The sequence below is a fragment of the Salvelinus namaycush genome, chromosome 11, assembly GCF_016432855.1.
Source record: "Salvelinus namaycush isolate Seneca chromosome 11, SaNama_1.0, whole genome shotgun sequence".
In the NCBI taxonomy this organism is placed as follows: Eukaryota; Metazoa; Chordata; class Actinopteri; order Salmoniformes; family Salmonidae; genus Salvelinus; species Salvelinus namaycush.
The window spans coordinates 43,958,395-43,970,600 of record NC_052317.1 but is presented as its reverse complement, the minus strand read 5'-3'; the positions used below and the strand labels follow the sequence as shown (position 1 = coordinate 43,970,600).

The 12,206-nt window shown below is 43.6% G+C and overlaps 1 protein-coding gene across 1 annotated transcript in view; it reads left to right on the top strand.

Moving 5' to 3' along the window:
• LOC120056218 (EEF1A lysine methyltransferase 4-like) overlaps positions 1-12,206 on the top strand; it is a gene marked incomplete at its 5' end in the record, with an annotated part of 138,579 nt that overhangs the window by 63,789 nt on the left and 62,584 nt on the right. The gene's annotated exons all lie outside the window — the stretch shown is intronic.

Below are 12,206 nucleotides of genomic sequence, written 5' to 3'. Positions count from 1 at the left end.
TAGACATTTTATCTGGATTCCACAGTGAACATCATCTCCACTAGTATGTTTCTGTATCTGTGCATGTATCATTTAGGACCAGCAGAAGTTTGCAGTGACAGCCTCAAAGTGAATTCTTAATCTCTGTTTCAGAGTGAGTCAGTATAATCAGCTGCTCTTTTCTTTAGCTGTGTTCTCTCTGGCTCTCTTTTCACCTCTCTGCCTCCCTCACTTTCTCTACCTTTCTACCTCTTTCTTCTCTCTCTCTCTACCTCTTTACCTCTTTACCTCTCTCACTCTCTCTCTCTCTCTACCTCTCTCTCTACCTCTCTACCTCTTTACCTCTCTTCTCTCTCACTCTCTCTCCTTTCTCTCTCTACCTCTCTTCTCTCTCTCTCTCTCTTCTCTCTCTCTCTCTCTCTCTCTCTCACTCTCTCTCTACCATTTAACCTTTCTTATCTCTCTCTCTTCTCTCTACCTCTCTATTCTCTCTATCTCTCTACCTTCTCCCTCTTTCTCTATACATGTCTCTTCTCTCTTTCTACCTCTCTCTTCTCTCTCTCTCTACCTCTGTCTCCTCTCTCTCTCTATCTCTCATTTCTCTATACCTCTCACTCTGTCTCTTTTTCTGTCTGTCTGTCTTTCTCTCTCTCTCTGTTCTCTATTGCCACCCCTACTGGACTCTAACTCTTTCTCTCACTCTATATTCCCTTCCTCTCATTCTAGTTCTCCCTTTTTATCCAGGAAGCCCCCCCCCGTTCCCCTCCCTTCCACACCAGCAAAATTGCAGTCAGCTGCCAACCACAGAGTCCGCTCATTCGGGGCCTGTTTCCATAGCAACAGGTTTGAGTCCACTCGTTCAGGGCCTGTTTCCATAGCAATGTGTTTCCATGGAAACTAGGTGACAGCGCATACTTCAGGGAAGAGTGACTCATTTTCTCTCTCTGTCTCTCCCCCCCTCTCATCTCTTGCCGCTTCCATCCCCTTCCTCAACCGAGAGATTCTACACCCCTTCTTTGTCTTAATCCAAAGTCTTTTCACGTTTTTGTTTACCGGAAGAAAAAAAAGTGGATTGATGGGTGGAAATGGATGTAACATTAAAGACGTACGTCTATGAGTTCAACACTAGGTTTACGGCTATGAGTTCAACACTAGGTTTACGGCTATGAGTTCAACACTAGGTTAAAGGCTATGAGTTCAACACTAGGTTTAAGGGTATGAGTTCAACACTAGGTTTAAGGCTATGAGTTCAACACTAGGTTAAAGGCTATGAGTTCAACACTAGGTTTAAGGCTATGAGTTCAACACTAGGTTTAACGCTATGAGTTCAACACAAGGTTTAAGGCTATGAGTTCAACACTAGGTTAAAGGCTATGAGTTCAACACTAGGTTTAACACTATGAGTTCAACACTAGGTTAAAGGCTATGAGTTCAACACTAGGTTTAAGGCTATGAGTTCAACACTAGGTTTAACACTATGAGTTCAACACTAGGTTAAAGGCTATGAGTCCAACACTAGGTTTAAGGCTATGAGTTCAACACTAGGTTAAAGGCTATGAGTTCAACACTAGGTTTAAGGCTATGAGTTCAACACTAGGTTTACGGCTATGAGTTCAACACTAGGTTTAAGGGTATGAGTTCAACACTAGGTTTAAGGCTATGAGTTCAACACTAGGTTTAAGGCTATGAGTTCAACACTAGGTTTAAGGCTATGAGTTCAACACTAGGTTTAAGGCTATGAGTTCAACACTAGGTTTAAGGCTATGAGTTCAACACTAGGTTAAAGGGTATGAGTTCAACACTAGGTTTAATGCTATGAGTTCAACACTAGGTTTAAGGGTATGAGTTCAACACTAGGTTTAAGGCTATGAGTTCAACACTAGGTTAAAGGGTATGAGTTCAACACTAGGTTTAATGCTATGAGTTCAACACTAGGTTTAAGGGTATGAGTTCAACACTAGGTTTAAGGGTATGAGTTCAACACTAGGTTTAAGGGTATGAGTTCAACACTAGGTTTAAGGCTATGAGTTCAACACTAGGTTTAACACTATGAGTTCAACACTAGGTTAAAGGGTATGAGTTCAACACTAGGTTTAAGGCTATGAGTTCAACACTAGGTTTAATGGTATGAGTTCAACACTAGGTTTAAGGCTATGAGTTCAACACTAGGTTTAAGGCTATGAGTTCAACGCTAGGTTTAAGGCTATGAGTTCAACGCTAGGTTTAAGGCTATGAGTTCAACACTAGGTTTAAGGCTATGAGTTCAACACTAGGTTAAAGGGTATGAGTTCAACACTAGGTTTAAGGCTATGAGTTCAACACTAGGTTTAAGGCTATGAGTTCAACACTAGGTTTAAGGCTATGAGTTCAACACTAGGTTTAACACTATGAGTTCAACACTAGGTTAAAGGGTATGAGTTCAACAATAGGTTAAAGGCTATGAGTTCAACACTAGGTTTAAGGCTATGAGTTCAACACTAGGTTAAAGGCTATGAGTTCAACGCTAGGTTTAAGGCTATGAGTTCAACACTAGGATTAAGGCTATGAGTTCAACACTAGGTTTAAGACTATGAGTTCAACACTAGGTTTAAGGCTATGAGTTCAACACTAGGTTAAAGGCTATGAGTTCAACACTAGGTTTAAGGCTATGAGTTCAACACTAGGTTTAAGGCTATGAGTTCAACACTAGGTTTAAGGGTATGAGTTCAACACTAGGTTAAAGGGTATGAGTTCAACACTAGGTTAAAGGCTATGAGTTCAACACTAGGTTTAAGGCTATGAGTTCAACACTAGGTTTAAGGGTATGAGTTCAACACTAGGTTTAAGGCTATGAGTTCAACACTAGGTTTAAGGGTATGAGTTCAACACTAGGTTTAAGGGTATGAGTTTAACACTAGGTTAAAGGGTATGAGTTCAACAATAGGTTAAAGGCTATGAGTTCAACACTAGGTTTAACACTATGAGTTCAACACTAGGTTAAAGGGTATGAGTTCAACAATAGGTTAAAGGCTATGAGTTCAACACTAGGTTTAACACTATGAGTTCAACACTAGGTTAAAGGGTATGAGTTCAACAATAGGTTTAAGGCTATGAGTTCAACACTAGGTTTAACACTATGAGTTCAACACTAGGTTTAAGGCTATGAGTTCAACACTAGGTTTAACACTATGAGTTCAACACTAGGTTAAAGGGTATGAGTTCAACACTAGGTTTAAGGCTATGAGTTCAACACTAGGTTTAAGGCTATGAGTTCAACACTAGGTTTAAGGCTATGAGTTCAACACTATGTTAAAGGCTATGAGTTCAACACTAGGTTAAAGGCTATGAGTTCAACACTAGGTTTAAGGGTATGAGTTCAACACTAGGTTAAAGGCTATGAGTTCAACACTAGGTTTACGGCTATGAGTTCAACACTAGGTTTAAGGCTATGAGTTCAACACTAGGTTTAAGGGTATGAGTTCAACACTAGGTTTAAGGGTATGAGTTCAACACTAGGTTTAAGGGTATGACGTGTGCAATGGAGATTATCTGAACTTCCTCCTCTCTCACGGTGAGGGGGCGTCGGGAGGATACTGAACCCAATAGCATCCAGCCTAGCCAAGCCCCACAGGGCAACAAGCTTACCCTACCCAGTATCTATCACACAACACAGACCCCTCTCAGCACACTGAGGGACAGACAGACAGACAGACAGACAGACAGACAGACAGACAGACAGACAGACAGACAGACAGACAGACAGACATGATACCAGACGCTGTGTATATCTGATATCATGATGATGTCATATGAGGGGTTGTGTTCTATGTGCAGCCAGGCAGAACAGAACACTATGAACCAAAGAAGTAAGTACTGCTTCACTACATGTCTAGCCTGTTAACTACTCCAGTATGAGCCCAATGTCATTTAAAGTCCCTATGTCAATCCATCACATTCTAAACCAACATATATCTACTGTAAATGAAAAAGAGCTATATTTGGTGGTATTCAGTTAGATTTCGTCACACACAACCCTGGCTAAATCCCGTGTATCTGTTTGCAGTGACCCACTTCAAGGACATGACAGTACAGTAATATGATAATCCAGATCGTTTTTTTCTGTTGCTGCGTTCGTTTCAAATCTCTCCTTCCACCGGTCCCTCTGTGAAGTCCTGAAGGACCTGAAACAACTCTTGATAACTATATCAGAGTTACTTGGGAAACAGTTTTAGACCAGGGGATTGTTGCCGTAACACATTTACACAGCGATCTAGACAGACCACACTGCTTTGAGACAGGAGTTTGAGTTCCCCTGTAGAGTCTTACCAGTATAATCTGTTCAAGTAATATGGATATGCTGACATATATTTAAAACATGTTATGTGTGTACACTTATGTTAAATGCAGTTTAGGCTATGGGCTGTGTGTGTTTAGTTTGGGCTGTGTGTGTAGTTTGGGTTGTGTGTGTGTAGTTTGGGTTGTGTGTGTGTAGTTTGGGCTGTGTGTGTGTAGTGTGGGCTGTGTGTGTGTAGTTTGGGCTGTGTGTGTGTAGTTTGGGCTGTGTGTGTGTAGTTTGGGCTGTGTGTGTACAGTGATGGCAGATTGTGTGTCTTGGCAGCAGGCGGGTATGGGTAAAGCAGCCAGTCTGTTTTGGGGTGTGTGTGTTTATGGGCCAGATTGTAGCTCCAGTCCTTAATTATGATAAATAACAACCGGGGGGGGGGGCATTTTTTATTATATAATAGGATGACAACACACACACAGACAGACACAGTAAAACATAACACCCTCTGGTCTCCAACACAGCCTCTCCATCAGATGGGAGGGAGGGAGGTAGGTGACACTGACAGAAGGAGAAAAATATGGAAGAAGGGATGTCAGAAAGAGAGAAAAGAGGGGATGGTAGAAATTCACACAACTTAATTTAGCAGATGCTTTTATCAACATCTACTTTTAACATTCAGTTAAAACAGCACGTGTGAATCAAACACCCACAACTTGGTCTACAAGCAGGATGTTAAACCTAACTCAGCCATCAGACATACGCTTCTGTGATACGTACACCACATGACCAAAAGTATGTGGACACCTACTTGTCGAACATCTCATTCCAAAATAATGGGCATTAATATGGAGTTGGTTCCCCCTTTGCTGCTATAACAGCCTCCACTCTTCTGGGAAGACTTTCCACTAGATGTTGGAACATTGCTTCCATTCAGCCATAAGAACATTAGTGAGGTCGGACGTTGATGTTGGGCGATTAGGTCTGGCTCGCAGTTGGCATTCCAATTCATCCCAAAGGTGTTCGATGGGGTTGAGGTCAGGGCTCTATGCAGGCCAGTCAAGTTCTTCCACACCGATCTCGACAAACCATTTCTGTATGGACCTCACTTTGTGCACAGGGACATTGTCATGCTGAAACAGGAAAGGGCCTTCCCCAAACTGTTGCCACAAAGTTGGAAGCACAAAATCATCTAGAATGTCATTGTATGCTGTAGCGTTAAGATTTCCCTTCACTGGAACTAAGGGGCCTAGTCCGAACCATGGAAAAACAGCCCCATTTCATTATTCCTCCTCCACCAAACTTTACATTTGGCACTATGCATTGGGGCAGGTAGCATTCTCCTGACAGACAAACCCAGATTTGTCTGTCGAACTACCAGATGATTCATCACTCCATAGAACGCGTTTCCACTGAGTCCAATGGGGAGAGCTTTACACCACTCCAGACGACGCTTGGCATTGAGCATGGTGATCCTAGGCTTGTGTGCAGCTGCTCGATCATGGAAACCCATTTCATGAAGCTCCTGATGAACAGTTCCTGTGCTGATGTTGCTTCCAGAGGCAGTTTGGAACTCGGAAGTGAGGACAGATGATTTTTATGCCCTACTCACTTCAGCACTCGGTGATCCCATTCTGTGAGCTTGTGTGGCCTACCACTTCGCGTCTGAACCGTTGTTGCTCCTAGACGTTTCCACTTGAGTCATAATGCCAGAGAGGCCGGTGTTTGGAGGATATTCGTTGAGGGCCGGCAACCGTGCCAATATATCCTCCAAACGCCGGCATTGAGGGCATTATCCCTTATATACGGGTTACCAACATATTCAAACAATGATTGACATATTTTCATTGAAAACGTTATTTTGATTAATTTATTCTTACTATTTCATCCTTCCACAAGATATAGTCCCAACACAAATGTGGGGTTGCTAGAGACGCGACCCAGTCGTTCAGTCTTTTTGTTCTATATCTATGGACGTGATTCAGTCATTCGGTATCTATGGACGCGACCCAGTCGTTCAGTCTTTTTGTTCTGTATCTATGGACGTGATTCAGTCATTCGGTATCTATGGACGCGACCCAGTCGTTCAGTCTTTTTGTTCTGTATCTATGGACGTGATTCAGTCATTCGGTATCTATGGACGCGACCCAGTCGTTTAGTCTTTTTGTTCTATATCTATGGACGTGATTCAGTCGTTCTGTATCTATGGACACGACCCAGTCGTTCGTTCTAAATGTTCCATTCCCATACTGGCTGGCTACGTTCTCATCCCTTGCTTGCTAACTAGCCAACTACAGCTAACTTACAGTCACGTCAAAAGGTGCAGCCAGAATAACAGCAAGGTAGCTGTTTTCTATGAGCTAATGATGCACGATTTTTCCTGGCGTGTGCTCTCTTGTCAGGACAATGTTCAGACAAAAGAAAGACAATCCATGACATTCATTTGAGCTGATTTTAATAAATGAAACCATACGTTATCTTTGTTATCAACCACAGCTGAGATATCTATAGCTACTTATTGTATGTCACATTTATCTGTACGTTCCCCTGGACTGTGCATTGGTACAAATATCTGTTAGAGTCTGTGCTACTACTTTTGCTGCCTTGCTTCAGCCTTTTGGGTGTTGATGATGCTGCAGTGTTCACTTTGTTTTCAACTAGGATGTTGCTCCAGCGTTTTCTGTCTGTCAGTGAGGGATGCCAGTAGCTATGGAGCGAAGCTTCGCACCGATGCCCACTCGCTGACATAATCTCCCTCGCTTCTAAACCAGCATTGGCCAGTTTCTGGACTGTCGTGGTCCTGATGCTGTGATTTGTGTATGTAGTTGTTCCCGCTGCCCTGCAGATCTTGGGTAGAAGTGCTGCCAGATAGTTCACGACCATCGGCACTGACGTGTACCAGATCGTGTCCCTGATACACTCCTTTCCTTGGGTGGAGATAAAATGCAAGGCTGTTCTCCGGGCATTTCGATATATATTTATCCAGTCATGCCACCGGGGATAGTGGGTTCCCTGGCTGCTCGAACATGAATCCCCTCTTGGACTCCCTGCCCCTCTCCCTTGGGTCCAGATTATTCTTTGTGGCCTCGTTATATGTGAGAGGGGCGTATCTGAGAGAGAGAATGCATTGTTATAATATTGTTTTCCAGTAGCCTAATTACAAGTGCAACTTATAAATAACACAAGAAGGCTATGAACAGCATACCTTAGACCGTTCTCGTCTGTTTTTACGAGGAATGAGTTGGGCTTTAGTTGTCTGTTCCCCTCTTTCCCTCTTCGACCCAGATGTAACTGGAGGTCGAACCACACTTTCTGGACCAGACCCCTTGGTGTACCGGGACTCACACTTTCTGGACCAGACCCCTTGGTGTACCGAGATTCACACTTTCTGGACCAGACCCCTTGGTGTACCGGGATTCACACTTTCTGGACCAGAACGCTTGGTGTACCGGGATTCACACTTTCTGGACCAGACCCCTTGGTGTACAGGGATTCACACTTTCTGGACCAGACCCCTTGGTGTACCGGGACTCACACTTTCTGGACCAGACCCCTTGGTGTACCGGGATTCACACTTTCTGGACCAGACCCCTTGGTGTACCGGGATTCACACTTTCTGGACCAGACCCCTTGGTGTACCGGGACTCAGAGGCTGGGAGTTTTGGAGTAGGGCCATGTCCTTATCGGTGAAGGGAGGGTGGCTGTTTGTGATATATTTTCTTTAGTTTCTTAGCTGTTTGATGTTGCACAGAAAGACATGATTGGAGGTGGTAAATTCAGTGTCCTTCATAAGGCACCAGCTGCAACCAATGGGTGGGTCATTTAGAAACCGGTTGAGCTTACTCCGGAGTGCCAAGTAGCTACTTATACTGTACAGCTCCCCTTCCCATTTCCTACATTTCCATAAAACTGTCGGAGAAGGAATGCTAAACTCTTCTTTAGTGACAGTTTTGAAGTCTACAACTTTTTTCTTCTCTGCTAGCCAGCCCTCGAAGCACCGCACAGCCCAGTTTGTATTCTTAACTTATTCTTCTTTTCGTTGCGGCTTTTCTCTAGGTCATTCAATACAGTATCCCCCAAATCTGCATGCCTGGGTATTGTTACTATCTCTTTCTCCCAGTCATACTGCCGAAAATATCAAAATAAATGTTCCACTCATCCATTTGAGTTTTCACGACAAAGTATCGATTTAGCCAGTAAACTAAAAACATGTTTTGTATATTGCTATGACAACCAGCTCAATTTGCTTTCTGTCTAGTTCGGACACATTCACTTTCTATGGGACGGTGAAAATCGTGTGGTGTGGTGCTGAACTAGTCTACTGTCTCTAGTGTGGTGCTGAACTAGTCTACTGTCTCTAGTGTGGTGATGTGTCTTTAACTAGTCTACTGTCTCTAGTGTGGTGCTGAACTAGTCTACTGTCTCTAGTGTGGTGCTGAACTAGTCTACTGTCTCTAGTGTGGTGATGTGTCTTTAACTAGTCTACTGTCTCTAGTGTGGTGCTGAACTAGTCTACTGTCTTTAGTGTTGTGCTGAACTAGTCTACTGTCTCTAGTGTGGTGCTGAACTAGTCTACTGTCTCTAGTGTGGTGATGTGTCTTCAACTAGTCTACTGTCTCTAGTGTGGTGATGTGTCTTCAACTAGTCTACTGTCTCTAGTGTGGTGCTGAACTAGTCTACTGTCTCTAGTGTGGTGATGTGTCTTTAACTAGTCTACTGTCTCTAGTGTGGTGCTGAACTAGTCTACTGTCTCTAGTGTGGTGATGTGTCTTTAACTAGTCTACTGTCTCTAGTGTGGTGATGTGTCTTCAACTAGTCTACTGTCTCTAGTGTGGTGCTGAACTAGTCTACTGTCTCTAGTGTGGTGATGTGTCTTCAACTAGTCTACTGTCTCTAGTGTGGTGATGTGTCTTCAACTAGTCTACTGTCTCTAGTGTGGTGATGTGTCTTCAACTAGTCTACTGTCTCTAGTGTGGTGCTGAACTAGTCTACTGTCTCTAGTGTGGTAATGTGTCTTCAACTAGTCTACTGTCTCTAGTGTGGTGCTGAACTAGTCTACTGTCTCTAGTGTGGTGATGTGTCTTCAACTAGTCTACTGTCTCTAGTGTGGTGCTGAACTAGTCTACTGTCTCTAGTGTGGTGATGTGTCTTCAACTAGTCTACTGTCTCTAGTGTGGTGATGTGTCTTCAACTAGTCTACTGTCTCTAGTGTGGTGATGTGTCTTCAACTAGTCTACTGTCTCTAGTGTGGTGATGTGTCTTCAACTAGTCTACTGTCTCTAGTGTGGTGATATGTCTTCAACTAGTCTACTGTCTCTAGTGTGGTGCTGAACTAGTCTACTGTCTCTAGTGTGGTGCTGAACTAGTCTACTGTCTCTAGTGTGGTGATGTGTCTTCAACTAGTCTACTGTCTCTAGTGTGGTGATGTGTCTTCAACTAGTCTACTGTCTCTAGTGTGGTGCTGAACTAGTCTACTGTCTCTAGTGTGGTGCTGAACTAGTCTACTGTCTCTAGTGTGGTGATGTGTCTTCAACTAGTCTACTGTCTCTAGTGTGGTGCTGAACTAGTCTACTGTCTCTAGTGTGGTGATGTGTCTTCAACTAGTCTACTGTCTCCAGTGTGGTGCTGAACTAGTCTACTGTCTCTAGTGTGGTGCTGAACTAGTCTACTGTATCTAGTGTGGTGATGTGTCTTCAACTAGTCTACTGTCTCTAGTGTGGTGCTGAACTAGTCTACTGTCTCTAGTGTGGTGCTGAACTAGTCTACTGTCTCTAGTGTGGTGATGTGTCTTCAACTAGTCTACTGTCTCTAGTGTGGTGATGTGTCTTCAACTAGTTACTGTCTCTAGTGTGGTGCTGAACTAGTCTACTGTCTCTAGTGTGGTGATGTGTCTTCAACTAGTCTACTGTCTTTAGTGTGGTGATGTGTCTTCAACTAGTCTACTGTCTCTAGTGTGGTGATGTGTCTTCAACTAGTCTACTGTCTCTAGTGTGGTGCTGAACTAGTCTACTGTCTCTAGTGTGGTGATGTGTCTTCAACTAGTCTACTGTCTCTAGTGTGGTGATGTGTCTTCAACTAGTCTACTGTCTCTAGTGTGGTGATGTGTCTTCAACTAGTCTACTGTCTCTAGTGTGGTGCTGAACTAGTCTACTGTCTCTAGTGTGGTGAGGTGTCTTCAACTAGTCTACTGTCTCTAGTGTGGTGCTGAACTAGTCTACTGTCTCTAGTGTGGTGATGTGTCTTCAACTAGTCTACTGTCTCTAGTGTGGTGATGTGTCTTCAACTAGTCTACTGTCTCTAGTGTGGTGCTGAACTAGTCTACTGTCTCTAGTGTGGTGCTGAACTAGTCTACTGTCTCTAGTGTGGTGATGTGTCTTCAACTAGTCTACTGTCTCTAGTGTGGTGCTGAACTAGTCTACTGTCTCTAGTGTGGTGCTGAACTAGTCTACTGTCTCTAGTGTGGTGATGTGTCTTCAACTAGTCTACTGTCTCTAGTGTGGTGATGTGTCTTCAACTAGTCTACTGTCTCTAGTGTGGTGCTGAACTAGTCTACTGTCTCTAGTGTGGTGCTGAACTAGTCTACTGTCTCTAGTGTGGTGCTGAACTAGTCTACTGTCTCTAGTGTGGTGATGTGTCTTCAACTAGTCTACTGTCTCTAGTGTGGTGATGTGTCTTCAACTAGTCTACTGTCTCTAGTGTGGTGCTGAACTAGTCTACTGTCTCTAGTGTGGTGATGAACTAGTCTACTGTCTCTAGTGTGGTGATGTGTCTTCAACTAGTCTACTGTCTCTAGTGTGGTGATGTGTCTTCAACTAGTCTACTGTCTCTAGTGTGGTGATGTGTCTTCAACTAGTCTACTGTCTCTAGTGTGGTGCTGAACTAGTCTACTGTCTCTAGTGTGGTGATGTGTCTTCAACTAGTCTACTGTCTCTAGTGTGGTGCTGAACTAGTCTACTGTCTCTAGTGTGGTGCTGAACTAGTCTACTGTCTCTAGTGTGGTGATATGTCTTCAACTAGTCTACTGTCTCTAGTGTGGTGCTGAACTAGTCTACTGTCTCTAGTGTGGTGATGTGTCTTCAACTAGTCTACTGTCTCTAGTGTGGTGCTGAACTAGTCTACTGTCTCTAGTGTGGTGCTGAACTAGTCTACTGTCTCTAGTGTGGTGCTGAACTAGTCTACTGTCTCTAGTGTGGTGATGTGACTTCAACTAGTCTACTGTCTTTAGTGTGGTGCTGAACTAGTCTACTGTCTCTAGTGTGGTGCTGAACTAGTCTACTGTCTCTAGTGTGGTGCTGAACTAGTCTACTGTCTCTAGTGTGGTGATGTGTCTTCAACTAGTCTACTGTCTCTAGTGTGGTGATGTGTCTTCAACTAGTCTACTGTCTCTAGTGTGGTGCTGAACTAGTCTACTGTCTCTAGTGTGGTGATGTGTCTTCAACTAGTCTACTGTCTCTAGTGTGGTGATGTGTCTTCAACTAGTCTACTGTCTCTAGTGTGGTGCTGAACTAGTCTACTGTCTCTAGTGTGGTGATGAACTAGTCTACTGTCTCTAGTGTGGTGCTGAACTAGTCTACTGTCTCTAGTGTGGTGCTGAACTAGTCTACTGTCTCTAGTGTGGTGATGTGTCTTCAACTAGTCTACTGTCTCTAGTGTGGTGATGTGTCTTCAACTAGTCTACTGTCTCTAGTGTGGTGATGTGTCTTCAACTAGTCTACTGTCTCTAGTGTGGTGATGTGTCTTCAACTAGTCTACTGTCTCTAGTGTGGTGATGTGTCTTCAACTAGTCTACTGTCTCTAGTGTGGTGCTGAACTAGTCTACTGTCTCTAGTGTGGTGCTGAACTAGTCTACTGTCTCTAGTGTGGTGCTGAACTAGTCTACTGTCTCTAGTGTGGTGATGTGTCTTCAACTAGTCTACTGTCTCTAGTGTGGTGATGTGTCTTCAACTAGTCTACTGTCTCTAGTGTG